Source organism: Culex pipiens, chromosome 2 (genome assembly GCF_016801865.2).
Source record: "Culex pipiens pallens isolate TS chromosome 2, TS_CPP_V2, whole genome shotgun sequence".
NCBI lineage: Eukaryota > Metazoa > Arthropoda > Insecta > Diptera > Culicidae > Culex > Culex pipiens.
The window spans coordinates 53,007,539-53,034,707 of NC_068938.1; the positions used below are offsets into that span (position 1 = coordinate 53,007,539).

Sequence of the window (27,169 nt, forward strand, 5' to 3'; positions counted from 1 at the left end):
AATGCCTCAGTTCAATAACTATTAATAAAAATATTATAAACCTCAAGTAACGTAATTAAAAAGTTCCAAGTTTGTTGTATATTGATTACAAATAGATCTTTGCAATGTTTGTTGTCACTAAAACCAATTTTGCAGCACGAAATAAAAAAATCAAATTTATTAAGAAACTTGTTAGCATAAATTGCTATAAATCATAACACACAATTAAATTTGATTTCAAAAACATTCAAAACTTGTTACTCAGAAACCAATTAGAACTGTTTTAGAGTGAAACTGTGCTAGGAATCTGATAATGCAGTATGGTTTTCTATTTAAACTCACGTTTAATGAGAAAAACACGGATCTTTGAATGATCTTATTTGTCATTGATTTCATAATTTTAGTAAATAACTTTTGAAACTTTTCCAAATGGGTTGAAAATTACATCATGAGCCTTGAGGTACTTTCATCAGTACTCTACTATGCTCAATATGATTCTATACCATTTCGCTTCATATTTTTCAATCTTCAACCTATCATCTTCAACCTATCAATGTCACTCTGGTTTACGGTGCCCTTACAAAATTGACATGTGAATTTTCTAAAAAAAAATTAGCTCGGTTAAAGGGTTTTCTGAACTATTTTTATTTTGAACGTATTTTCATTTTCTAAAGTTTTTTCTTCGATTTTTTTAATGCTCATGTTTTGCTACGTTCTAGCTAGAGAACCAAAATCCAAAAAGGGCAACTTTTAAGTCAGAGAGAAATAGGGACTTAAATTGTTCCCAAAGTTATAAATTTTTAAAAAGTTCATTTATTTTTGACAAAACTTTCTTCTAATGAAAAATAAAAAAAAAACATTTAAAAAATCAAATTTGCCATCAACAAGTGCTTGTTAAATGTTTTCGATGAAACGCATAACATTCGAGATTCAGTCAATTGAGAACCTTTTAGGTCGAAAAAATGTATATTTATAGTCTTTGTATGCCCATTTCTGGGAAAAATTCGAAAACAAATTTCTTTTGATCTTTGAAAATCAGACAAACACTTGCCGAAAAAATGTATTGCAAAGGATAAAAATTGAGAATATTGAAATTTACTAAGTTTTTTTTCTAACTAGTCTTAATTTTTCATCCAAGGATAACTAGAAAATTAAACCTTTATAAACATTTACATCTTTTAAAAAATATGTTTAGCTTTTGCTTTTGGGCTTTTGAAAAGCCGAAATATTGGGCTTGATTTTGACGATAGGAAGAAAAATTAAGATTTGTTCAAAAACACTTAGAAAATTTTAATTTTTAGAATTTTTGTCTTTACAATGAAATCCACGCAAATATTTGTCTGATTGTCAAAGATGACAAAAAACATAATTATAAAGAATTTGTTAAGCTCGATGAGCAAATAGTAGTTTATGCAACAAGTTGCAAAAAGAGGATTTTTTCAGCACGAGTCGTACATTTATTTTATTTATTTAAGAGTGCTGAAAAAATCAAGTTTTGCAACGAGTTCCATACAACATTTTTTGCAATTCCGAAAAACACCCATTGAGTGAAATTTTATGTAAAATTTTCATGTATTTTGTCAATAAATCGTTTGAATCAAAAAAATGTTGAAAAGTGTTACTTTTCGAAATAAGTGCTGAAAAGTTCAACTTTTCAGCACCCATTTCAGTGCTGAAAAGTAGAACTTTTCAGCATTTATTTTGAAAAGTGTTGCTATTCGATTCTGTTATTTTTGGTACAGAAAAGTAGGCTATTTCGTCGTTCAAGAATGACAGGAAAAGTAAGTAGTTTCACGACGGAATTGCAAAAAGTATTTTTAGCAAATAACACAATTTAAACGATACGTAAAGTATACTTCTTTCGACCTGTTATTAATCAACAAACGATTATAACTTGAAAATTGTATTTAAACATTTTTTTAAATATTTAACAATTTTTCGAAAAAATATATCTCCGTGAAAAAATTGTTTTGTTGGTCAACTTAAACCAGAGGCGACGCGTGGCCAAAATGTTTACCTGTTCAAACAATCTTTTCAGTAATTTTCAAGTTTTTTAGCTCAATTATATTTAAAAAATATCTTTTATACATAATAAAGAGAAATTAGATGATGTTAGCAATATTGTTGTGAGAATTGTTGATCACATGATTTTTATTGAAACAGTATTTTTTTCAAATTACAGCAATGATCATCCTTTAAGAAGTGTAAAATTTAAATGCTTTTTACATTGTAGTTTTCTATAATTAGCTTGTTTTGTAAATAAATAAAAAAAAACTAAATAAAAACTCAAAAATGAGGCGTAATCCAACCACAAGTTTTTCCCTGGAGTTTTCTTTATTATCATTATTTTTAAATCTCACTAAGCAAACATTCCCGATGTTGACCATTCTAATCCTGAAATCACGTGCTCTAGTTTCCTGACCAAAACAATTAGGCCATACAAAATTGTATTTTATGTTTCTCTTCAAAATTTCCCTAAAAAACTAGAAGGGAAAAAATAATATCGATGAAAATTAAATTTTTCATTTAACACAAAACTCGTGCAATCGATTGGACGTTTAACCTTTATTTTTACATTGATTTTCAAAATGGCATATAACAAATTTTGAATTGATAATTACAAATAAAAAATAATTGCCATAACTAAGCATAAAAAGTCTGAGATTTTTTGTCTTTTTACTGCATCTCATATCTCAATATAAATCCATAAAATAAAATAAAAAACATCGCTTTATAAAATTTTCCGAAAAAAAATTTAAACGATCGAAACTCAAGAATTCAAACCAAGTAGACATTTTTACGACAGCTTATTTAAGCTTTGTTTTGATTTTTGTTTTTGTACAAATAACATGTGAAGTAAATTATTGTATGCTTGGTAGGTTAAAGATTTCGTTTTATTTTCTTCCAAATTATTTTGCAAATCTGTCGATGAACTTGCTTGCTCATTTTTAACAGAGCTATTTATTACTTTATTTCAGTTAAAAACGCTTTTTGGAAGCAACATGCCGTTCTACTATTTAAAACAATTTAAAAAGTTTTACTAAAATATTTGAGCAAACACGCCAAATCGTCTTGGAATCATGGAACAGCCAAGCGGATTCGTGTCCATAGAGCTCTCAATGAAAATCTAACGCGCACCGAAAATCTTCCCAAGCAGCCACCAACCTGTTCGGATTTCTCCATGCACGAGTTCCCATACAACGCATCAAAAAATACACAGAAAGCCGCCCCTATTTGTACACGCTGGACGGTATGAATGTGGTAGTTCAGGGTGTGCATGAAAGCTTTTGGACAGTCGACATAAAAGCGCGCGAGCCGAGACACGAGCAGGGAGAGAGCAAAATATGGAGCTTTCTCTCTCTCTCTTTGAACTTTGCTCTCTCCCTGCTCGTGTCTCGGCTCGCGCGCTTTTATGTCGACTGTCCAAAAGCTTTCATGCACACCCTGAACTACCACATTCATACCGTCCAGCGTGTACAAATAGGGGCGGCTTTCTGTGTATTTTTGGATGCGTTGTATGGGAACTCGTGCATGGAGAAATCCGAACAGGTTGGTGGCTGCTTGGGAGGATTTTCAGTGCGCGTTAGATTTTCATTAAGAGCTCTATGGATACGATTGCGCTTGGCTGTTTCATGATTCCAAGAAAAGTTGGCATGTTCGTTCAATTATTTTGATGAACATATTTTAATTCTTTCTTCATAAAGAAATCAAAATGATCCACCTGTCCTATGAACAGGTTGAACAGGTGGACGCGACGCCTCTGACTTAAACATATAATAAGAAACTGTTTCCTTTTTTTTTATTTTGTGTGGACCAAGTTGAATAAAAGTAAGATTTTATTATTCTGAGTGTACTTTTTTCTGAATTGTCTTCATTTGACCTACAGTTTTGCTAAAGACAACAAATCGACCAGAAAGTCCCTTCCCGATAATTGCCATTTTCTTATTTTGGAAATTTGAGCTGAAATGTAATCCCAAAAATGCCCTAAAAAGATTTGAAAATTTTAAATCGTTTAAATTATCTAAAATGGAAAACAGTTTTTTATCCATGATTCGATAATCTGATGTATCAAAGTAACCTTCGGACAAGCCAATTTGGAATAATCGAGGTTTCACATAATCGAATCATGACTGTACTGCCGCTCTAATCGAGTCCGTCCCATATGTAAAAACAGCAAGCCGAGAAAAACGCATGTCAATTTTGTCCCGCCCATAAGGCTACGTGTTAGAATTTAACGAAAAAGTGGATTTTCTCTGGTTTTCTAGAACAAAGTTCTAAATTTTATTGGCTTTTCTGATAGTTCACATGATTTCGAACCAAACTGCATCATTACCTCAAATTTGACGAAATTACATATGGGACGGACTAGCTTCAAGCGGCAGTGTATTTGCATATCATTTTTGTGGAAAGCTTTCTTTGGCAAAATGTTTGAACCAAATTAAAAAACTTAAACTAAACATAAATATTCAATGCAATTTTTTTATGTCTCCATCTCATCATATTTTACATAATAAAACGTTTATTATTGTATTATTGACATAGAGACGTACGTTATACAACGCCATTACCGTTTACTGACTTTGACTTGTTGCTTTCAAATGATGTTTCAAAAAGAATATAAATTATTCCAACAAATAATTTAGATGACTATTTTTTTGTCATTCCTAGTACCCTAACTTTTAATTTTTTGCCTGAATAAAATCTTGCATTTTATAAATATTAGAATATTTCTACCGAACAAAAAGAATAAATTAGACTGCTCTTAAATAAGGAAAAAATAACAATCAGTTCTTTCACATAACCACTCTCTGAACCCAACAAACCACACAAACATTACACAATTAAAAAGGTTCTTGAAAATGTGTGTGTCGCCGGCAGCTTCGAGGGGTCGGATCTTGAGTGGACACATCAATTACAGGTGATGTCGCAAAACTGTCTTGTGAATCCGTCGGTATCTGGAAGTAGAAAGTTTAGAAAAAAAAGGTTAGATAAGAAAACATGAAATTTTGAACTTTTTGAAGATAAAGTATCGTTCTAGTGGCGTGTTAACATTGTGGACATTATCTCATGACATTATTAATTGATTGATTTTCTTGGAATATTTTTAAGCGATGTGTTTTCGTATTGGTGTCGCAATTTAGTTGCTGATAAATCTTAATTAAAGTAGACTGTAAATAGAGTAGATTGAATCCAGATTGAATTCCTTGGAAATAGAACAAAAATACGCCCGACAAGTCAAACATCGCAAAACATTAACCGCCGACCCGTTTGCGTATATCAAAACATTTTCCCTCCGACTAAAACAACCGACTTGAAAACAATTAATCCCGTAAACATGCGACTTTTAAAACGCACTCTTCCACGTCGATCGATAAGACGCATCGAGCAATTTAAAAAAAAAACACACACACACAATAAAAGCGTGCAAATTAATTACACCTGTAGTCATCACGCTCAGCTGTTTGCTCCTCGTCGATTAACCCTTAACTACCTTTCAATATTTGATCTATTTTGAATTATTTTTTTTCAATCGTAATTTTTGAAAACATTTTTTATATCTAACTTAAAAAAAATATTTTTTTTTGCTTGAAATGTTGAGGGTTAATGCACTTGCTCCAGACTTGGTTACACTGCTCAGATGGAGGCTTTCCGTCTGGCAAAAGTCAGTCCTGAGATGATGATGATGATGACGGTTGGCGTGTGCGGCGAAAAGTGCAATCAAATCACAAACACCCGCTCCATAATTAAAGGCTGAGGGCTTAAGCCTTTACCGCCTCGAAAGGAGAGCCGACTATGGGCACTTAACACGAACCAAAGTAGGGGAGGTTGGCTTTGTTGTTTGTATTTGTACTGCATTTAAGTTTGTTGCCTAAGGGTACTTGTACGGAACATATTCTTTTTGAATAAATTACAATAATTTTAAATTGTTTTTTTTAATTGCAAAGTCATAAAAGAAACGTAAAAATTGAAAAAAAAAATTAAATCAAGACTTATTTCAATAATTGAGCTATTTCCCTTATTAACAATCACCAAACTCCTCCTTTTCTTATAATTTCCTGAGTAAAACTTCCACGGATTAAAAATTCTCCCGGTCAGGTGTAGCGAAAGTGATACCAGGTGCGCCAGCCAAGGTGGGAGAGGAGGAGGATTGTAGATTGCCTTTGATCCGCGGTGCGTGCCCCGGTTGAGTTATATAAACGAGTTTAGATTTATTATTTATTGTTTACGTTCGAGTTCCACCGGACGATTGACAGGCAGTACTGGGAGTAGCGAGCGGGGTGAGAAAAAAAGGTAAACAAATCTGATTTTTTTTTTTTATTTCGCCTCTATTCACAAGCTTCAAGCAACTTGCTACTTCCACGTGGACTGATGAATTCAGGCGATTTGTTCACTTTGATCAAATAGAACCGTTGACGTTAAATTGACTGTTTGCAAATTGATCAAACAGTTCGTTTATGCAGGTTAAACTGTTCGCAATAATATGTTTAGAATTCAATTAATCATTTAACATTTCTCCCCTCCCCATTGGGCATTGGGCACCCCCTTTTGATGCAAATATTGTTTTATTTTCAGGGAGGAAAACCTTGAAATACCTGGAACTAGGAGTTGGACAACTTTCCGACTCTATCAGTTCCACGGAAAACATCACGGTGTGTGAGTGTGTGGTAAAGGAAACCGTTTAAGGTGCGCTAAAAGAACGTTTGCAAAATATAGTAAAGCAATGTTGGACGATTTCGTGATGCATATTTTATGCAATTAACGGGAATTGTCGACATATAATTAGCGAACGGTTTGGATTTCATGTTTGCGCTAGAGGAAGACGCTCGTTAGGGCTGGACACGTTGAAAAGGGGTGGTTTAATTGATAAACATGGACAACAATGTATCAAAAGGTCCTCAATGCAAAGTCGGTCCAAATAGATTAAAAAAAGTCGGTCGAAACAGAAAAAAAATAACATTTTTAAAGTCGATTTTTCGTTAATCGATTGAAGACTGATCAAAATCGTCTTTGTTTACAAAAGGCGCTGAGATTTTTTGCAAACTTATTCGAGATATGATTTTTTAGGTTCCAATAACACTGTAAAAAATGTATCTCAGTGTTTCCATTTTTTAAGGATATCTAAATAAAAAATCTAAACAAAATGTATCAAATAATGCTTGGTACATTATTTTAAGCATGGTTCTGTAAAAAAGACTAGTATTCAATTAAAAAACAACATATGGTCAAATGGACAAAAGGTTCAAAGACATATGTTGAAAGCAGGGCGGTCACCAATTTTTTAGTTTGGAATTCCCAGTTTTTACCCGGATTTCTAAAAAAAATTCGATTCCAAAAGTTTTCAAATTTCAGTTTTTCCCTAGTTCAGATGTTATTTTGATAAACTTTCGTCATAACAACACATAATTTAATTATTCATAAATCATTGAACATTATAACATAATGTTTTCTCCTTTATAAATTTCTGCTTTTTTTGCTTTATCATAAGCTTTTTCCTTTCCAAGAATTATGGTTTGTCATAGTTGAACTCATGAGAAAAACTACTGACTTATTTTACAATAAAATTGTTAGTACAGTCCAGACTCGATTGTTTCACTCCGAATCGAACAAACATCTGTCATTTTAAATTTCAGCGTTTCAAGATTCTGCATGTTTCTATTCGGTTTAAGGTTACGATTTCCATCATTGCCATGATTTTTCGTTCGAAGATTTAAATTTTGCTTCCCTGACAATATTTTGACAAATTTTCTTCTGAGCAATTCTCTACGAAATCGGTCTTTTTTCTTCAATTTTATTTTTTTTATTTTTTAATCCGACTGAAAACTTTTTTGGTGCCTTTGGTATGCCCAAAGAAGCCATTTTGCATCATTAGTTTGTCTATATAATTTTCCATACAAATTTGGCAGCTGTCCATACAAAAAATATGCATAAAAATTCAAAAATCTGTGTCTTATGAAGGAATTTTTTGATCGATTTGGTGTCTTCGGCAAAGTTGTAGGTATGGATACGGACCAAACTGAAAAAAAATTTTACACGGTAGATTTTTTTTTGGTGATTTTTTATTTAACTTTTTGTCACTATAACTTGATTTGCAAAAAACACAACTTTTTTAATTTTTGATATGTTTTAGAGGAAATAAAAGGCAAACTTTGCAGAAATTTCCAGGTTGTGCAAAAAATCTTTGACTGAGTTATGACTTTTTGAATCAATACTAATTTTTTCAAAAAATCGAAATATTGGTCGCAAAAATTTTTCAACTTCAATTTTCGATGTAAAATCAAATTTGAATTCAAAAAGTACTTTAGTGAAATTTTAATAATGTGCATCGTTTTCAAGTTAAATCCATTTTTAGGTAGCTTTTTGAAAATAGTCGCAGTTTTTCATTTTTTTTAAATTAGTGCACATGTTTGCCCAACTTTGGAAAAATATATTTGAAAAGCTGAGAAAATTTTCTATATTTTGCTTTTCCGATTTTTGTTGATACGACCCTTAGTTGCTGAGATATTGCCATGCAAAGGTTAAAAAACAGGAAAATTGATGTTTTCTAAGTCTCATCCAAACAACTTATCATTTTCTAATGTCGATATCTCAGCAACTAATGGTCTGATTTACAATGTTAAAATATGAAACATTCATTAAATTTTCCGATCTTTTCTAAAAAAAATATTTCAAAATTTTTAAACCAAGAGTAACATTTTAAAAGGGCGTTATATTGAATGTTTGGCCCATTTGAAATGTTAGTCTTGATTAAAAAAAACTAAAATATTGTTTTCGAAAAGATTGGAAAATTTCACGAATGTTTCATATTTAATTCTTGTAAATCGAACCATTAGTTGCTGAGATATCGACGTTAGAAAATGGTGGGTTGGAAAACATCAATTTTCCTGTTTTTAAACCTTAGCGGCAAAATCTCAGCAACTAAGGGTCGTATCAACAAAAATCAAAAAAGCAAAATAAAGAGAATTTTCTCAGGAATTCAAAAATATTTTTTTCGAAGTTGGGCATTCATGCGCACTTATTTGAAAAAAAATTAAAACTGCGACTGTTTTCGAAAAAGTTACCTGAAAATTGCTTTAACTCAAAATTTCCCTTGAGTACTTTTTGATTGCAAATTTGATGTTACATCGAAAAATGAAGTTGAAATTTTTTTGCGACCGGTATTTCGATTTTTTGAAAAAATCAGTTAGGATAAAAAAGTTCATAACTCGGTCAAAGATTTTTTGCACAACCTGGAAATTTCTGAAAAGTTGGCATTTGATGTCCTCTAAAACATACAGAAAATGAATTAAAAATAAAAATAGTGTTTTATTGTAAATCAAGTTTTAGTGACAAAAAGTGAAATTAAAAATCACCAAATTTTTTTTACCGTGTATCATATTTTTTCAGTGTAGTCCCTATCCATAGCTACAACTTTGCCGAAGACACCAAATAGATCAAAAGATACAGATTTTTGAATTTTCATTTTTCATTTTTGTATAGACAGCTGCCAAATTTGTATGGAAAATTATATGGACAAACTAATGATGCAAAATACATAAACGACATAAACTTTGAAAAATATTTGCAAATGCCTTCAAATGGATAGCCGCTATTCTTTTTTTTTCAGTGAATATTTCTATTTTGAGCAATATAAGTTTCAATCAGCCGGGACCGTGGTGTAGGGGTAAGCGTGATTGCCTCTCACCTAGTCGGCCTGGGTTCGATCCCAGACGGTCCCGGTGGCATTTTTCGAGACGAGATTTGTCTGATCACGCCTTCCGTCGGACGGGAAGTAAATGTTGGCCCCGGACTAACCTAAAGGTTAGGTCGTTAGCTCAGTCCAGGTGTAGGAGTCGTCTCCCTGGGTCCTGCCTCGGTGGAGTTGCTGGTAGGCAGTTGGACTCACAATCCAAAGGTCGTCAGTTCGAATCCCGGGGTGGATGGGAGCTAAGGTGTAAAAAGAGGTTTGCAATTGCCTCAACAATCAAGCCTTCGGACACCTAGTTTCGAGTAGGAATCTCGCAATCGAGAACGCCAAGGCAATGCTGTAGAGCGAATAATTTGATTTGATTTTTTGAAGTTTTAACCAACCCCGCAAATTTTCGGCATCATTTTGAACGTTTTTGCATGACCGTCTTTCACAAACGACACTTAAACAGATCGCTAGCAAACGTACTCTATTAGCGTGTTTGTTGTGTCGAGTACTTTTCCAATAACTTTTCCTTTCAATATCCACTGCAAGGTGCGGGAAGGTTAATGACATTCGCTTCCGATAGCTCAGCGCCTGCCTCACTAGTAATAATACTGGCGTCGTAGCTGCTGGTGACGCCAGACACAAGTCAACAAAATCTGTACAGAATGTCTGTTTTAAAATGTTTGAAATTTTTAGTTACATTTCATTCAAATTGACGTCATCAGCACTTGATAAAAATACCAAAAAAACACCGCGCATTTTAAGAACATAATGTTTCGCTTATCTGTGCACCAATACGCTGGAAATGCACGGGGCCTGCAAAACTTTCAACTTCTAGCCAGAAGTGAAAAGTTCAACAGATGGAAAGCCCCTCACTAAGCACATTATTTGTCACGAACGACGACCGTCAAAACGAGCGCGCATAAATAAAAAAAAACTCGCAAACGAAGGCGATAAGATATAAATAATTGCAACGAAGTGCAAGGAAACAGAAAACCAACGGTACATTTATACATTCTGCAAACGACAACAACAAGAAGAGCAGTTAAAAGAACAACAACAAAAAGCATTACGTCTGGACTAGAACCCGAGCAGGGGTAAATATCAAGGGAAGGACTGGGGCAAGCCCCGACTTGATAAGTTAAGGTACAAAATTGTGGTTATATTACATCTAGGAATGTCAGAAAAACCGTTAAATATTTACTATTTTTATGTGTAATTGCACTTGTCTAAAACATTTTTTGAAACTTATGTTTTACTTTCCCAACTTTCATCATTTTTTAATGTTTATGTATTTCTAATAAAAAAATTGGTTTGATCCAAGTAAGACCAAGTTTAACTACTTCCATGTTATTTTCCCCTCCTTGGGATGTCTCAACGGCCTTCTAGGGTGGAGAAAAGGAGTGCATTTCAAATGTGACAGTATGCACATTCTGCATGCAGTATGCAGCTAGCACTTTACATGATGCTGGCAACCGTAAGGTGGTGTTGGTTTGCGTTGGTGAAGTTAGAGCAGATGATTCGCGCGCACTTTACAACCAATCGATCGTCGTTCAATTTTTGGTATCAGCAGATGTTTTTTGTTTGTTATGTTTTCAATTGATAAGACAAACCTGATTTATTTTTACTAAAATTCTAAATTGTTTAAAACTACTGTACCATCACAATGCGACTGCATGCAAAGCTGAATATTTGACGCCTCCATTCTGCTCCACAGTCGGTGCTCGCTCTTAATTGATGATCCCTGTTGAGTGACGAGGGGCGTACAACCAAAGTGCATTAAGGCACATATTTACATACATACATAACATTACGTATAACGTCACTGGCAGGCAAGATTACAGCTCGGTTTATCTCGTAACGATGGAACGAGTATCAGACTGCCCTGATCGGTCCCTTCAACCAGGAAAGGATAATTCGTCCGTTAATTGTCGGGCACCGTCGACGTCGTATAGACATTTTGATTGACAGCCAAATGATCGGGCGGAGAGGACTTGCGCGAACGTGGTGATGTGTTAGGGTGCTACAAATGTGACCTTTCAATGTACTGTTGAAGATTTGTTGGTAATACGCTGAAGTCCACAGTTTTTGTACTCAAATTTTATCATAAAAATCTGATATAAACAACTCAAAAAACATTTTAAAGTAATTAATATAGCCTTAACAATCAAACGCACGGGTTGTCATTTGACCCCTATTTTTTTTTCTTAAAAATCTCATAATTTTTGGTAGAATTGATCAATTTGAATGCTTCTGGTTGCAAAAGATTCAGATTTGTCTTTATTTTTAACTGTCAGATGGGAGACAAATATGGACCATTTTTACCGGTGATTTTCCGAATTCCGTTTGGGTACCTCGGCTCTCCTGTATGGGTATTTCATCAATATAACAAAAACATTTCGACATAACGGAAATGATACAAAACTTCAAAACATCATTCTAATACATCATACTGCAAAAATAATAATTACATGCTTACATCCTACGGGGCACCGGAGCCGGTTTCAGTTGGGCACCAATCGACATCAGCTCAGTGAACCGTTTCCGGTTGGAACCTGTTCTGGTGCCCGAAGGTCTTGAGCATGTCATGTATCTATGTAGGATGATGCCGTGAAGTTTTGCATCATTTCCGGCATTGTTCTGTGGAAAAGTGTCTGTTATATTGACCAAAAATCCAAATAGGAGAGTCGAGGTACCCCAACGTAATCCGGAATATCTCCGGTAAAAATGGACCATATTTGTCCCCCATCTGACAGTTAAAAATAAATACAAATCTGAATCTTTTGCAACCGGAAGCATCCAAATTGGTAAATTCTACCAAAAATTATGAGATTTTTAAGAAAAAAAAAAAAGTAGGAGCCAAATGACTACCCGAGCGTTTGAGTGGTAATCTGCCCTACCGCAAGCATAGCTCTTTAATTTTCTTAAAGGTAATTTTTTGGAGCACCCTAAACATTTCACGAAGACGGGTGGCAATATGTGGTTGCAACATTGTAACGATGTGCACGGGTATACTGTGAGGTTCGATAATTTGTTACCAAGAATCTGGTTACGACAATTATTGTACCATAATTTGAGGCGGTAGTTGAATTTCCAAATGTTGCAATTAATTTGTTTGTTTGAGCTAACCAACTACAACAAACAGACTTGAAACTGTCAATCAAAAAATAAAAATAAAATAGGGTAAACTTTTCCTAAGCTGATAAAAAATTTGGTGTAAAATTTGCTAACTTTCCGAAAAAAATACTAGGCAATTAACGGAGGTTACTCATTAGGATGTAACAATACGGGTCAATTTTGCGGGCATTTCAGGGCATGATCCCCTAGGTGTACTGAGCACGAATCCCAAATATGAGCTTGATTGGTTGCGACAGGACCTGGCGCTTGGACGCTTGGACGTGGACGAATGTTTTCGTACTTTTCGGCAAAGTTGTTCCCGTGAACACGGACTACGAGTTTTTTTTTTTTTTTTTTTTTTTTAATATAAAAATCGTTAAGGGGCTCAAAACTGGCAAAAACCAAAACGCACCGATTTTACGGGTAAGATCCCATTTAAAATTGAAAGTCAAAGCGCCCTATAAATAACAACTAAGTGCTAATAACTTTTAATCGGGTTGTCATATCCTCGGTGTTCTTGGCTCATTTGGAAGGTATTTCGATTATCTAACTAACGACAGGTCGCATGATGGACCCGGACAAAATTTTCATTGAAATATCTGAGATCCAGCCTCCAAAAAGTGTATAAATAACACTTAAGTGCTAATAACTTTTGATAGGGTTGTCAGATCTTCAATGTGTTGGGCTCATTGGAAAGGTCTTTTTAATACCTTTCTGAAAATGTATGACTTGCAAAAACCACCCTTTTTACAATCTTCCGGAGATACGCCTTAATCGTTTTTTTAGCATAACTTTTTAATTACTTAACTAAACTTGCTGATTTTAAATAGAGACCTATGGGACCCCAAGACGGATCGAATGAGACTAAAACGGTCAATATCCGTTCAGCCAGTCCGGAGATAATCGAGTGACATTTTTTTTGTCCACCCACCTACACACATCCACACAGACATTTGCTCAGAACATGATTCTGAGTCGATATGTATACGTGAAGGTGGGTCTACGAGGTCAAATTTATAATTTCATTTTTCGAGTGATTTTATAGCCTTTTCTTCAGTAAGGTGAGGAAGGCAAATCCTAACTTAATCCACCCATGTGGTTGGTGCCTTCCTCTTTACTAATTACCAAGCTTCCCATGCGCCAGTGCCAACGCACACCGCGGGTTTGGTTTTCTAGCTTCGGTACGTGCCTGAACCCATTTGTGTATTGGTAACTTGGTACATCGTACCAGCGCACCACGACACTCTCGGCTCGCCCCATCGGTTTTGTGTCTGGCACTCACCCATGGCATGAACCCAGCGTGCCGTGGTACGTGTCGTGGTATTGAACCCGTTTTGTACCGCCAACGCGTACCACGGCACGTACCTCGGCTCGTAACGAGTGAAGCACCTTGGCTCATATACCAGGTTCATGCCATGGGTGAGTGCCAGACACAAAACCGACGCGGCGAACCGAGAGTGTCGTGGTGCGCTGGTACGATGAACCAAAATACCCTCGGTTCGTGTGAGTCGGGTACGGGTGTAAACCGAACAAAGCAGGCGCATAGCAAACCCGAGGTGCAAGTGAACCGCGTGTACCGCACGGTGCAGGGAAGCTTGCTAATTACTCTTTACTAAAAATTGATGACATGGTGGATTTTGATAAAAAATACCTCTAAATTTTTTAGATCCAGCCTCAAAAAGTACATCAATATCACTTAAGTGGTCATAACATGACACAGGATTGCCAGATCTACAATGTTTTCGACTCTTTGGAAAGGTCTTTCGATTACCCAACCAAATGATGGATCCGGACATAGTTTACATACATTTGAATGAGATTCGGCCTAAAAAAGAAATAAATATCACTTAAGTGGTCATTACTTGAGACAGGGTTGCCAGATCTTCAATATTTTGGACTTTTTGGAAAAGTTTTTCGATTACCTAACCAACGATGGGTCGGATGATTGATCCGGACATAGTTTATACACATTTAAATGGAATCCAGCCTCATTAAAGCACATAAATATCACTCAACTGGTCATAACTTGGAACAGGGTTGCCAGATCCTCAATGTTCTCGACTCTTTGGAAAGCTCTATCAATTACCTAACCAACGATGGGTTGAATGATGGATCCGAACTTGGTTTATATACATTTAAGTGAAAACTTGGCAAAAATTTTGAGCACCAAGGGGAATACGCACACACACACACACACACACACACACACACACACACACACACACACACACACACACCATTTTAGGCTATTTTCACAAAAAATTGAACGAAAAAAATCATGACTTCACCTTTAAATTTTACAAGTTTGTTTGATACGATGCAACGACATCGAGATACAGCAATATTTATAGATATAATACAACATTAATTAAATAACTTACGCCCTTCTCAAATGTCATTACCGAGCGCGGCTGACTCCATATACTCAAAAAATTTTGGATAACATGTCTACAAAGTTTGATAAATTTAAGAATTTAAGAAGAAATTTCTCAGTGGGGCGTAAGCCAACCAGTCGTACCGTCAAAGTTAATTTCTATACGATATCTCCCACGCAGAATGCTTTGCTTGAGTAATTCCGTGTGCCATTTGTTCAGAGTGTAGGCCCGTTGACATCTGCAGCCGAAAGCAAATGTTTCCATTAACCAAAGATGGAGGCAAAATGGAAAGGCGATCCCTAATTAGACTTTTTCTTAACAGAAAAATTCTAACAATTCTTACTTCCCAAAATCACCTAAATTACTAAAACCAATAGAAAAAATATAACAATGAAGCCACTCTCTTTTTTGCCAGCTTTAGAATACATTATGAGCTGTAATTATGCACAGTAAATTCTGAATAGAGCTGATCCCACCCACACCCGTCACGTTTGCACCACCGCCAAGGTCGTGTTGGCGGCAGATAATGCAAATAGTTTTAAAAAAAAAAGAGAAATAAGGGAACCCGTTGCATTCCAAACTACCACGGGAGGAGTAGGTACACTTTTTGCACTGTGATGTCTTCTGGACCCAGAGCCGGAGTCGGAGCCGGAGTAGACAAATATTTCAAAGCCAGAGTCAGCTTCAGAAGCTCTGCGTTAATGGAGCTGCCAACGAAAAATTTGCACGCCAAAATTATTATAAGCTGTATGTTCCACAAAAAGAGGTCATTTGCGCGAATCGGCCAAACAATGTTGATCGAAAGCATTGATTCAATTCCAGAGTTTTTTTTGAAAAGGACCAATAAACTATTGTCTTTCATATGTTTATAGGACCTAATCAAAAAAAACTCTAGAATTGCGCGTATTTTCACCGAGGACCGACCATCACTCTTGGGGCTGTACCTGGAGAATGTAAATGAAGCAACCGAAATCGATTCAGGCTTCAATTAAGGGGTTACATACATGTGAATCGGCAAAATTGTTAAGAGTTTGTATGAGCCCACACCTAAACTATTTTTAAATTTGTTTTCAGGGAACTTATACATACATTTTCAACTGATAACCAAATAAATTTCAAGACATTTGGTTGTATCATTGCCGAGATTTAGCTATTTGAAGTTAGCAGTTTCAAAAACCGGGTGCCACGATATCTCAAAACTGCTTTGACCAAATCGGCTCAAAATGTTGACTCGTTAAATCCATGTGCATGACAAAGGCCAATTTTCGTCTGCTACCTACTGAAATCATGAAATATCTACATGAAACTTTCAGGAGTGATTGGAAATCATGTTTATGGTGGATTTAATAAATATTCTGAAATATGAAATTTCGAGATTTTCTACATGTATGTAACCCCTTAAGCTAAAGCTCAATAACGAAACGAGGTACAGAAATAGAGGCCATTTGTATTCACCCAACATAAATGGTTCATGAAATTATCCTTATTTTGTTACGTAGAATGCACTGAACGCTTTACTCGTCATAACTCAATTTAACTTTTTTTTCATTGGCTAGAAAAAGGGTAAATAATTTATCCTTTGTTTTTTTTTGTTTTCTTTTATTTAAAAAAAAAAGTATGAGACACAACCCAATTTTATTCCCAAAAAAACTTCTCCGTGGCTCCAATTTCATCCTGGGTCACCGTTCAAAGAATTCATTTTAAAGTAATTAAAAATATTATGGTTTCTGACCTGGTTCTATGTAATCTCGTTTTATCAACGAAATTTATCCCCCACAATAATTTACAGCACTTGTTTCACCATCAAATGCGACGCTCTTTTTGTAATTATTTCGTCTGTTGTGTCGGTTGAGTTAGTAATTGCGTTTTGTTGAACTCAACGAACCCTAAAAGATGCACTTACCCGATTTTGGAAATTCGCTTTCCTTTCCCGGATATCGCAATAGAGCAATTTTCTCAAAATCAGCATTTTTATGGCTTTTTTGTTTGCCTGAAACTTTGTGGGTACCTTCCCTGTGATCAATGAAGAATTTTGTTTGTCATTGGTTCGTCAATACAGTTCTCCATACAAATTTGACAGCTGTCGATAATAAAATGACATGTAAATACTCAAAAACTATGTCTTCAGTAAGTTGTAAGTGTTAGTAACGATTTTGTGCAAAAAATACAAAAAGAAACATTTTTTCATTAACTTTTTGTCACTGAAGTGTGAATAACTCAAAAACACTTTCTGCTTTTGAATATGTTTAGGGGACAAAAGATGCAATTTTTGAGGGTAATTTTGAAGGGCAAAAATCATTTGACCAAACTATGCATTTTTGAAAAAAGGTGTTTTTGAAAAAAAAAAGTCACTGAATATTTACTTCGTTTTGAAAAGGACAGATTTGTCTCTTTATTTTGAAACCAAAATTTTTAGTGAAAAAATAATACTTGACCAAGAGTTATTTTGTTTTTAAACCGAAAATGGAAGTAACAAATAGCAAATTCGATTTTACGATTAAAAAAATTTCAAAACATTTTTTTGGCGCATTGTTGATTTTTACAAAAATATTTTTTTTTATTCATACCTCGGTAAAACATTTTTTCTCCATTGCCATACCTTAAAATAAATACTCAAAAATAGTTTTTTGAGCAACTCTTGTTTTTGGAAAAATGTAGTTTTACAGTGTAGATATTTTTTTCAAAAAGTCCGAAATTTTGCCATAACTTTTTTGAAATACAGTAGTTGTTTGGGCGTTGTTTAACTGGGCTGCATTTTAACTGGGCGCTCGATAAGTGGGATGCAGCCCAGTTAAAAAGCAGACAAACGTCAAAAAACCAAAACAAACCGAAATTACCGAGGGGTTGGTGGATGTAAAAATCAAGTTCAATGACAAAATAAAACTTTTCTCAAGCATTTAACAAATTTCAAGTCACAATTAGTTTTCAAATAAGGAGTAAACAAGGTAAACAAATTGGAGTACCTTTTGTTTTTTTTTGTTTCATCAGAAAAAAATTATAAATCGGTGGTCCCCTGGTAATTTTTTGTTTAGCCCAGTTAGTGAGCAGCATTCGGTAACTGGGCTACGTTCTCAGCCCAGTTACCGGACAAGTACAATTAAATTTCACTCATTTTACTAATTGTGTTTTTCGTGAATCTTATGTTTAGGATGTGCTTTGCTTTGGAAATATTTTAGCAACTTCGTTTTCTTGAATTGTGCTGAATTGCTGAATTGTAATTTCATCACATGCAAATTCTATGAAATATCCTAAAGATGAAAAATTCGATTATTTTTGCAATAAATAAGGTGTGTCGAATCGTTGGTTATGTTTCGTAGCTTTAACTACTGCTCGCTGTTTCAGTGACTATCCTGTACACAAGTATTTTTTTAAAAACAAAAGATGGCATCGCTTAAAAAAATGTGTATCAGAATAAATTTGTGAAAAAAAAATTACACATCATTTTGATGAGAAACGGGTTTCTGTCACAATTTAGTGTGAATTGCGATACCCGGGAAACAGAGGCGGATTTCCAAAACCGGGTTAAAGCATCTTGTAGGGTTTGTTGAGTTTAACAAAACGTCATCATTAACTCATTTTTGATAAAAAAAAGGTACTGGTCATAAGATAGATTCCCTCAGGTTGTCCAAATTACCCCATACAGTAGAAACCTAAATAAAGTTAAATTTTAATGTTAGTCGTCCTTACTTCATGATTCCAGGAAGTTGCCCGTTTTTTTACTTTGGAAGCCAAAATTTTACACATTTTAAGTGAAATTAATGTTTCAAAAGATGAAGTGAAACATCCTTTTTCACTTAAAGCGAAAATGTCGATTTTGTCTAAACATGTAACAGTTGATTTATTCTTAAATATGGCTATAAACAAACATGATTTTTTTTTTAATTTAGTGATCAACACTCAGCTTTTTAAAAATAAGAGACACTCAGGACCAACCTCCCAGCTAAATGTACTGGTTTGCCCGCTGCTCAATTTCCGTTTCTGTAGAAAAGTTGCGTCGGCGCAGGTGCCTGGTAATTTTCCTGGGAATCGACTTTTGCATCGTTGCACTTTTTGCATCAGATGGATGCAGTTTTCGGGGCTGACCTGGAAACCGAATAGCCTCAAACCATTTTCTATCCGGAGAGGGTGGGTGAAACCGTTCTATGAGGTACACTTTCTTAAGAGCTAGTTTTTAGTACCTGTTTTTCAAAGAATCTTTGCGATGAACCCGTTCAAGAACATAAACAATCCGGATCTTTTTCCTGGTAGCGGCACCTACCGACGGATTCTCGAAATTATTTTGTGAACCAATTTTCCACGTTCCATCCTCGAGGCCGACTTCAATGGAGCTCGTTCAATCCTTTTTCCCGATTCAGCAGACGACAACGACGACGATAGCCATCTTTTTCTGAGGGCCTCTCTTCCTTCTTCATCACACACACAGGGTTTAGACGGAACCGATTTTGAAAATTCCGTAGCTGCCCGCAAAACCTACCCCGTAAAACTCGACCCTTGGTAGTAATTTTCCACCCTCGCAATTTGCGCACTCTTTACACACAAATCTACACTTTCACCAACCAACTCGCGAAAAACTACTGCTCCTGATAACACACATCATTTTAAAAGAGCAACTCACAAAAAAATATAACACACGCAGCTCTTCTTCCGACAAATCGCGTTCAAAAACCCGACGACAACGTCGTCATTCATACGCCGTTCGTTCGTGTCTGTTTGCCTGCCCCTTGCCGACCGACCGACGTCGAGCTGTCAGTGGAGCCCACACCCACACAGTTGCACGGGCTGACGGGCAGGCAGACCGTCCCCGCGGCCGCCCCTCGCCTGTTGCGAAGCAACGTCAATGGACGGGACCAATACACAGTCAAGTTCATTATCGAAGCGCGCGCGTACGTACCAATACAGGCGGGGCTTTGTTTTGGTATTTATGTTTTTCTCTTTTTGAGTTTTGTGGTTTGGTTTGATTGTAGGATGGTAAACACACCCACACCCAGCAAGTGATGGTGGTTTGACAGCTAAGGGGCGATCCGTGAATGACATTCGTTGTGTTTTGGGGTGAGTAAAATGAACACCCGTGAAGAGTATCGGGGCCGGCATTTACAAAGCGGATGATAAGGTTCATGTTAACATTCCATAGAGCTATCTAAGCCAGATCTCACGCACATTAGCTTTCCATTTGTTTTTGCTGGCGGGTACAAATTTTAACCTAAAAACCCTTCGTGTACAAACACGCAATACATGCGCACGTAGATAACTCTATAGGTCGCCTTCCTAAGGTGTCGTGATAAGGTCCAGTTTGTGACGATACACTACCTTCCCTTTACTAAGCAATCAAATCCAGAAGGGAAAAGATCACCAGTTGTGTTGGTCCGAGCCGGGATTTGAACCCCGATCTACCACTTACGAGGCGGAAGCGTTACCACTAGGCTACGTGGCTCGGTCACCCGATTATCCGAAGGCCTCGGAAAAATTTCACTCCGGGATTATCGAGTCACGTAAAAAATGTTTTTTCACTGTCTTATTTTTTATTGTTGAGTCTTCCCGAGCAGACGGAAATAACTTGGGAATAACATTATTTGATATTTGAAAATACTGGGCCATTAACATTTTATGTTATTTATTACAATACATAAAAAAAATTCGATGGTTTTGTTCGAACGCGATCCAGTTCAATACGGAGCGTCGGATCGAGGTGCTCTTTGTTGCGTTGGGTTCGTAAATTCGTCGTTATGATTTTTTTTGTTATTGGATTGTTATTGTGGTAACAGACTAGTAACATTTTTAGTTATTCTTCTAACAAATCTTTGTTATTTTTTTTTTTTTGTTATTTTAACAAATAATCCGATCATCCCGATAACATTTGGAGGTATTCTTCCATAACAAAAAATGTTCTTCCAATGTTGTTTTGGCTTTCAACCAAAATCAGACCAATAACAAATTTTGTTATGATAACATGAACTGTTATTAAACCCTTATGCAAAAATGGATTTTTCAAGAAGATTCCATAACACTTTCTGTTATTTCAACAGTATTTGTTATTAACACTCAAACGCTCGGGTAGTAATCTGACCCCTATTTTTTTTTTCTTAAAAATTTCATAACTTTTGGTACAATTGACCAATTTGGATGCTTCCGGTTGCAAAAGATCCAGATTTGTCTATATTTTCAACTGTCAGATGGGGGAAAAATATGGTCCACTTTTACCGGAGATATTCCGGATTCCGTTGGGGTACCTCGGCCCTGCTATGTGGGTCTTTGGTCATTATAACAAAATCTATATAACAGGACAAAGCCGGAAATGATACAAAACTTCAAGATATCATTCTAATACATCATTCTGCAAAAATAATTGACATGGCCAAGACCTTTGGCCACCGGAACAGGTTTCAACCGGAAACGGTTCACTGAGCTGATGTCGATTGGTGCCCAACTGGAACCGGCTCCGGTGCCCCGTATGACTTAACCATGTCAATTATTTTTGCAGGATGATCCCAATCAAATCGTTTTCCGCATGACGGGTTCATTCCGCTTCGAATTCCGCTTCGAAAATTGCTTCGAAATTTTCTAAGCGGAATCTCCGGTTGGACTCCGTTTCGATTCCGTTTAACCGTTTTTGCACTAGGGCGACACCTGGCGGTGTACAGCGGAGCCTCGATGACATTTCGCCGCGTTTCGTCGAATCGGTTTTGTTGTTGTCTGTTTAACCAAACGTCATGATTTTGCTTAAGGAAAATGGATTGTGACATGTTAGATCCTGTTTAATTTTTTTTTCGTTCTTGCGCCCACGTGCAATCGCGGTAGGCCTTTTTGATTGAAATTTGCGTGGCAGTCTTTTGTAAATTTTGTGAATAGCTAGACAGGTAGGAGAAAAAAATGTTCCACTTTTTTCGTTATTGAATAACACTTTTTTTGTCTTTCGACAGAGACGGAAGCTGAGAGGCTGTTCAGGCCGGAAGCTGCTACGACGGTTGGAGGATAGAGCTCAGGCCGCAGAAAATCCCGTAGTTTTGAAAAACTGAACCCCGTGGATGCTCTGGTCCCACTTGCAAGGGACCGAAGGAAAAGGAGCGCAAACCTGCCGCAGTCGGATCCGGAAGTGGGGACGCGGGTCAAATGTCAACGTGCACGTGCGGCAGCAGCCGTGGAATGTCCTCGAGGAACCAGTACCGACGGAAGGAGGATCAAGCTATTCCACCGCCATCAAGCCCTCTCCGTTGTCGTCCAGATTGAGACAGATGGCGTTCACGTCGACGTCGATCCTCAGGATCGTCCTCGCACCACTGCAGTGGCCACAAGCAGGAATCGTCCGGCATCATTCGCGTCCGCAGCAGACATGAGCATGATGAAAAGTAGTGGCAGCAAGTCGGAAGCAACCGAAGTAGCCTCCCCGCCTCACGCTCACGCCAAGAACACGCCAACCTGCGTTGCGGGAGGAAATTCGTCATCTTCGTCGTGGAAAGCAGCGTTCTACCTCTACCCAGCTACACGTTTTGGGAAATTCACCGGGAGTTTTGCTGCCCCCGCAGGACGCCACCCAGGGCGGTCGGCCGTGTTTGTGACGCAGGCGCCGTACCAGACGTACAACCGGGTGGTGCCACCGCCGGTCCACAATGTTTCCAGCAGGCAGATTCCAACATCCAGTTTGTTTCGCTAAATCCGGCCCAGGTTGCCAACAAGCCGCTTCGATCTGGTCAAGCTAATGGAGCTGCAAGACGATGGCAGTAGCAAGAGATCCGAAGGATTGACCGGGGCCACGACGTTTTGGATTGCCACGGGGAATACAAACTGTCAGTGCTTTGTTTATTTTAAATGGCTAATAAAAAAATTGAGGACTGGGGGTCTGGGTTCGGGTGGGTCGTTTATTTAACAAGGAATTTAAATAAAATTCATGAAAAAATCATTGAATCGTGCAAAAAACATTAATCAACCTCTCTGGTTGAATTCCAATTAACTTTGGATTCAACCGAAACAAAAAAAGAAAACCAACAAGTAAAAACAAGAAGAAGAAGAAGCTGTCAAAACCAACCCGTCAATTCCGCTTCGATTCCGTTTCAACTCCACTTGAACCGATTTGCGGCGAAAACTCAAACGGAACCGGTTGTTGCGTTTGAAACGGAATGCGGTTTAGAATCTAAAACGAACACTGTTTAGAATTCGAATCGAACTTTTTTCGCTCAAGTGGAATTCTAAACGGAATTCAAACGGAACGCGCTGAGTGGGATGTATTATAATAATGTCTTGAAGTTTTGCATCATTTCCGGCTTTGTTCTGTGAAATAGATTTTGTTATAATGACCAAAAACCCATATAGCAGGGCCGAGGTACCCCAACGGAATCCGGAATATCTCCGGTAAAAGTGGACCATATTTTTCCCCCATCTGACAGTTGAAAATACAGACAAATCTGGATCTTTGCAACCGGAAGCATCCAAATTGGTCAATTGTACCAAAAGTTATGAAATTTTTAAGAAAAAAAAATAGGGGTCAGATTACTACCCGAGCGTTTGAGTGTTAAAATGGCATGCATTTTGTTATTACCGTCTGCCCGGGTTAGTCTGGCCCATACACTACTCTAATATGATTTCGAATTATTAAATCCAAGATGGCGACTAAAATGGCGGCGATGAACCATTGAAAAAATGCATTTTGTATTTTTAAAGGCAAACAACTATTCAATTTTGACTAAAATGAGGTCGCAGAATTCTAATTTGTGTTTAAATGTAAGAAATTAAAAAAAGTGAAAACATATTTTTTTGGTCATGATTCGATTATCCGAACAAACCTTCGGATAATTGAACTTCGAATAATTGAAACTTAGGATAATCGAGGCTTCGGATGTTGGAGTCTGGACTTTATTCCATATTGTTAACTATGTTTCAAACACAAACATAATCCTCAACACGGACTACCTATTCGAGTACACGTTCATGTTAGGGATTCGTACACGTTCTAAGCAAGTGTGCGTGTACTTTGAGCATAAATTATAACCATACCATCGGTACGACATCTGGTTGTTCGCGAGCAAACTAATTTTGTGTGCGGTTTGTGTTTGCACTAAGCTAAGGTTTGCGTCTGCGGTTATTGTTCGAGCGAATGATACACACTAAATCACTAAAAAAGAGGTAATGATTTTGTTCGTTGAGTAATAATTTAATCCCATTTATGATCAAAGGTAAAATAGAAAAAATAAAATAATCAAGAACCTAACTTTTGAGAAAATTACTCTGATTCATTCAATCATTTCACTTCTGAGCAATTCTCTACGACATCGGTATTTTTTTTTTGAATTTTTATTTTTGTGTTTTTTAATACGGCTGAAACTTGTAAAATGCTTTCGGTATGCCCAAAAAAGCCATTTTGCATCATTAGTTTGTCCATTAATTTTCCATACAAATTTGGCAGCTGTGCATACAAAAATGATGTATGAAAATTCACAAATCTGTATCTTTTGAAGTAATTTTTTAATCGATTTGGTGTCTTCGGCAAAATTGTAGGCATGGATAAGGGCTGCACTGAAAAAAATTATACACTGTCAAATTGTTTTGGTGATTTTTAATTTAACTTTTTGTCACTAAAACTTGATTTGTAAAAAAAACACTATTTTTATTTTTTTTTATTTTTTTATATGTTTTGGAGGACATTAAATGCCAACTTTTCAGAAGTTTCCAGGCTGTGCAAAAAATCTTTGACCAAGTTATCAACTTTTGAATAATTTTTTTTTTTTTTTTTTTCATAAAATTATTTTTATTAGGTCCTTTTCGGTACTGGGACCTGGTTAGGACCGAGTCGGCTTTTGTAATTACATTTGACTTAATAATTACAGAGGATCTTGTGTGTAAATGTTAGTGGGAGGGGAGCCGATTACCCGCGGCCTACTCGGGGTAAGTAGGGAAGGGATTGATGTTAAAAACAAGGCGTGGGAAGGGAAGGGGGATTGTGTAGGGGTCTTGGTTTGCTCTGCTGGCCTTTGCGTTTTGTCCTCAGCCGCAACTCGGTGTCCAGCTGCTGGGGCGATCTTGCTTTGCATCCGGTGCAAACCAGAAACGACGGCTTTGTGTGAAGGCGAGTTATTCTAACTGAAGGAAAACTAACTGAAAGAAAACTAACTGGAAGAAAACTAAATAGATATTTTGGAATCTGAGAGGAACTGATAGATAGGATAGAGAACATCAAGGTCTAGTTGAGATAGCGCGTCTCGCATCGGGATTTCTGGTGGTCTTCCTCGGGCCCTGAGGGTATCTTTCAACTTAATTCTGTGAGCCTGGTGATCTGGACACGCCCATACGAGATGGTCGATGTCCTGATAACCCTGCCCACAGTCGCAAAGGTTCGTATCACTCATGTTGATACGGTAAAGATGAGCCTTGCACGAGTAATGGTTCGACATAAGGCGGGACATCGTTCTGATGAATCCACGCGTCAAGTCCATCCCCTTGAACCAGGCTTTTCTTTGCACCTTAGGACGTATGGAATACATCCAACGTCCCTTGGTGTCGCCGTCCCATTGTGTTTGCCAATCCAGAAGCGCACGCTGCCTCGGAAAACCGTAGCATTCTTGTAGGCTAATTGGCCTTTCAAAAATGTTTCCACTCTCAGCACCCTTCTTGGCGAGCAAGTCCGCTTTCTCATTACCCGGAATCGAGCAATGAGCGCGGACCCATACCACCGTGATGCTGAAGGACTGAGCCGCCAGGTTGTTTAAAGTCTTGCGTATTTCCGTGAGGAAAAACGTAGACTCCCTGGTCGGCTTCAGAGTCCGGATAGCCTCAACAGAGCTAAAGCTATCGGTGAAGATGAAGTAGTGGTCAGGTGGCATGGTCTCGATGATTCGCAGTGCGCAGTAAACCGCGGCTAACTCTGCGACGTAAACCGAACTCGGGTCCTTCAGCTTAAAGAACAGCTGATAAGATTCATGATATACACCGAAGCCCGTACAGCCGTCAAGCTTGGAGCCATCGGTGAAGAATCTGTTGTTTGGAGGAACATGGTTGTACTTTGATGCGAAGATCGACGGTACAACTCCCCGCAGAAGATGGTTTGGGATACCGCGAGTATCGGCTTTCATGGACGTGTCAAAGCCAATCAGGGTGCTGCTGGTTAACGGAGGCGTGCGCTGTACCGTTGTGCTCGGGCTCCGCTCCCACGATGACATAAAGTCATAATATAGAAGCATGCGCCGAGACTCAACGTGAAGGTTTAGCAACGTTTCAAAATTGTCAATTACCAGTTTATTCCTGTAATCACACCGGATCAGGAACCTGTAAGACAGTTCGTAGTAACGAGTTCGCAGAGGCAACACTCCCGCCAAGACCTCGAGGGTCATGTTGTGAGTTGAGTGCATGCATCCCAAGACAATGCGAAGACTTCGGTACTGTATCCGCTGGAGAACCAACAAGCGTGATTTCGCAGCTGTTTGGAAGCAGAAATTGCCATATTCCAGCACCGAGAGTATCGTTGTCTTGTACAGTCGAAGCAGGTCAGAAGGATGAGCACCCCACCGGTTGCCAGAGACGCTGCGCAGAAAATTAGTTCTTTGCAGGCACTTTTGCTTCAGGTAGTTAATGTGCTTCCCCCATGTTCCCTTTTGATCAAAGATGGTACCCATGTACATGAAGTGGTCCGACTGCTCGATAGTCTTTCCCGAAAGAGAAAGATTGAGCTGCGGCGGTTCATGCTTCCCCGTAAAAACGACCAGTTCCGTCTTCTCCGGAGAGAATTCAATACCCTTTTCAACTGCCCAATGGGCCAAGTTGTTCAGGGTATCTTGCAAGGGTTCTAGCAGATCGGCTTCCTTCTTGGCAGCGATTGAAACCACTGCGTCATCTGCGTACTGTATAAGGGTGCAGTCTCCGGTCAAGCAATCATCGATATCGCTGACGTAGAAGTTATACATGGATGGACTAAGGCGTGAGCCTTGTGCCAAACCCATGTAACTTATCCGGGTGATTGCCAGATCACCTTGCACAAAGTGCATGTGTTTTTCAGACAACAGGTTGATGAGGAAGTTGCACATCGTCGGATTGAGACCGCTCCGCC

General features: G+C 37.5%; 1 protein-coding gene across 4 annotated transcripts in view; it reads right to left on the minus strand.

Annotated features, from left to right (window-relative positions):
- The window catches only part of LOC120428678 (tyrosine-protein kinase hopscotch), a 51,927-nt gene extending 32,071 nt beyond the window's left edge, over positions 1-19,856 (minus strand). Inside the window, exons 1-2 of one of the 4 annotated variants that reach the window (XM_039593729.2) lie at positions 19,400-19,856; positions 4,817-4,934 (exon numbers count right to left, since the gene is read on the minus strand). The gene's annotated coding sequence lies outside the window, so the exon portion shown is untranslated. Of the gene's footprint in view, positions 1-4,816; positions 4,935-19,319 lie in introns of all 4 variants that reach the window. The other 3 variants (XM_039593728.2, XM_039593731.2, XM_039593732.2) reach the window with 3 other exon arrangements.
- Between the last annotated feature and the right edge of the window lie 7,313 nt (positions 19,857-27,169).